The sequence below is a fragment of the Cucurbita pepo genome, unplaced genomic scaffold (genome assembly GCF_057944985.1).
Source record: "Cucurbita pepo subsp. pepo isolate OVF unplaced genomic scaffold, ASM5794498v1 scafford_18, whole genome shotgun sequence".
NCBI lineage: Eukaryota > Viridiplantae > Streptophyta > Magnoliopsida > Cucurbitales > Cucurbitaceae > Cucurbita > Cucurbita pepo.
In genome coordinates this window covers 217,501-220,000 of record NW_028257923.1, presented here as the reverse complement: position 1 = coordinate 220,000, position 2,500 = coordinate 217,501, and positions in this window count along the sequence as shown.

Here is a 2,500-nt window from a genome sequence, read left to right as displayed (position 1 = left end):
TCATTTTCAATGCTTGTATTGTTGTGAATGTGGAGTGGTCGGGTTGTTGTAATTTTTTTCCTGGGAGCTAAGCAAAATGAAAGAATGATTCCCACAAAATTTCAGAATTTTTTGACCACTCTAGCTATTTTTTCTAATTTCTTATTATTTAATATTTAAAAATTCATTAAAAAAAATTGGTTGGTTGAAAAACTATGAAACTTGATTTCTAGATCCACTAGAATGTCCAATTCATGAATCAATTGAGTTCATGGAAAAAAAACATTCTAAAACTTGAGATATTTGACCGTATGACCGCTCAAAAAAATCGTATCTAGGCCTGGCAGACCAAAAATGCCTCAAAATGTACTATATAGGGGGGTGACTAGTCTGCATGGGCTGGCCACGGGGCTACCCCCTATATCTTCCGCCACCCCCACGCCCCAAGCACTATGCGCCGCACATGGGCATATGCTTGGGGCGTCGGGGTGGTGGTCGGAGGTCGAGGGCGGTTGACGGCGGTGGTGCGGTGGCGGAACGCGCACGGTGGGTAGTGTCGGAACGTTCCCGCGCGCTCGCCAGCCCCGCCCTGCCCCACCCGCGTGCGCCCCGCCCTGCCCCACCCGCGTGCGCCCCGCCCGCTTGCCCCCGCGCGCTCGCCCTCATGCTCCAGCGCGCGCGCGCCCTCATGCTCCAGCGCGCGCGCGCCCCCTTCCCGCCCCGCCCGCGCGTCCCAGCGCGCGCGCGCGCCCCGTCCCGCCCCGCCCGCGTGCTCCCGCGCGCGCGCCCCCCGCCCCGCCCGCGCGTGCTCCCCATCCATCACCCATTAATTGTGGAAGTACATGTGGAGTGGTCAGTTTGTTGTAAATTTTTTTCTGGGAGCTAAGAAACATGAAAGAATGATTCTGACAAAATTTCAGATTTTTTTGTCAACTCTAGATATTTTTTCTAATTTCTTATTATTTAATATTTAAAAATTCATTAAAAAAAATTGGTTGGTTTAAAAATTATGAAACTTGATTTCTAGATCCATTAGAATGTCCAATTCATGAATCAATTGAGTTCATAGAAAAAAACATTCTAAAACTTGAGATATTTGGTCGTATGACCGCTCAGAAAAATCATATCTAGGCCTGGCAGACCAAAAATGCCTCAAAATGTACTATATAGGGAGGTGACTAGTCTGCATGGGCTGGGCACGGGGGTACCCCTATATCTTCCGCCACCCCCATGCCCCAAGCACTATGCGCCGCACATGGGCATATGCTAGGGGCGTGGGGGTGGTGGTCGGCGGACGAGGGCGGTTGACGGCGGCCGTGCGGTGGTGAAACTTGCACGGTGAGGCAGTGTTGGGTGCGCCTTTGGGCGTGCGACATGAACCTTGTTGAGAATGGAATGTTGCGATGTTGCCTTCTAACTTGGGCTGGCTTGAGGATGGTTGATGGCTGGTACGATGATGAAACATGCAAGGTGTGGTGGAGTTGGGTGCCTTCGGGCGTGCGGCATGAACCTCGTTGAGTGTGTGACGTTGTGGTGATGCTTGGCTAGCCTTGGGCCAGCCCTATGTTTTGAAGGTGTGTGGTGCCAGAACATGTTCGATTGGTTGGAATCGGGTGCCTTTGGGCGTGCGACATGAGCCTCGTTGAGCACGGAATGTTGCGATGTTGCCTTCCAACTGGGAATCTCTAGTGTGAGGACTGTGGATGGTTGCTGGTACGATGACGAAACATGCAAGGTGGGGTGGAGCCGGGTGCCTTCGGGAGTGCGGCATGAACCTCGTTGAGTGTGGGACGTTGTTGTGGTATGCCTCCCTTCCTTGGGCTAGCCCTATGTTTTGAAGGCTGCGTGGTGGCGGAACATGCTTGGTGGGGTAGTGTCAAATGACTTTGGGCGTGCGACATGAGACTTGTTGAGCATGGAATGTGGCCTTCTAACTTGGGCTGGCTTGAGGATGGTTGATGGCTGGTACGATGATGAAACATGCAAGGTGGGGTGGAGTTGGGTGCCTTCGGGCGTGCGGCATGAACCTCGTTGAGTGTGTGACGTTGTGGTGATGCTTGGCTAGCCTTGGGCCAGCCCTATGTTTTGAAGGTGTGTGGTGCCAGAACATGTTCGATTGGTTGGAATCGGGTGCCTTTGGGCGTGCGACATGAGCCTCGTTGAGCACGGAATGTTGCGATGTTGCCTTCTAACTGGGAATCTCTAGTGTGAGGACTGTGGATGGTTGCTGGTACGATGACGAAACATGCAAGGTGGGGTGGAGCCGGGTGCCTTCGGGAGTGCGGCATGAACCTCGTTGAGTGTGGGACGTTGTTGTGGTATGCCTCCCTTCCTTGGGCTAGCCCTATGTTTTGAAGGCTGCGTGGTGGCGGAACATGCTTGGTGGGGTAGTGTCAAATGACTTTGGGCGTGCGACATGAGACTTGTTGAGCATGGAATGTGGCCTTCTAACTTGGGCTGACTTGAGGATTGTTGATGGCTGGTACGACGACAAAACATGCAAGGTGGGGTGGAGTTGGGT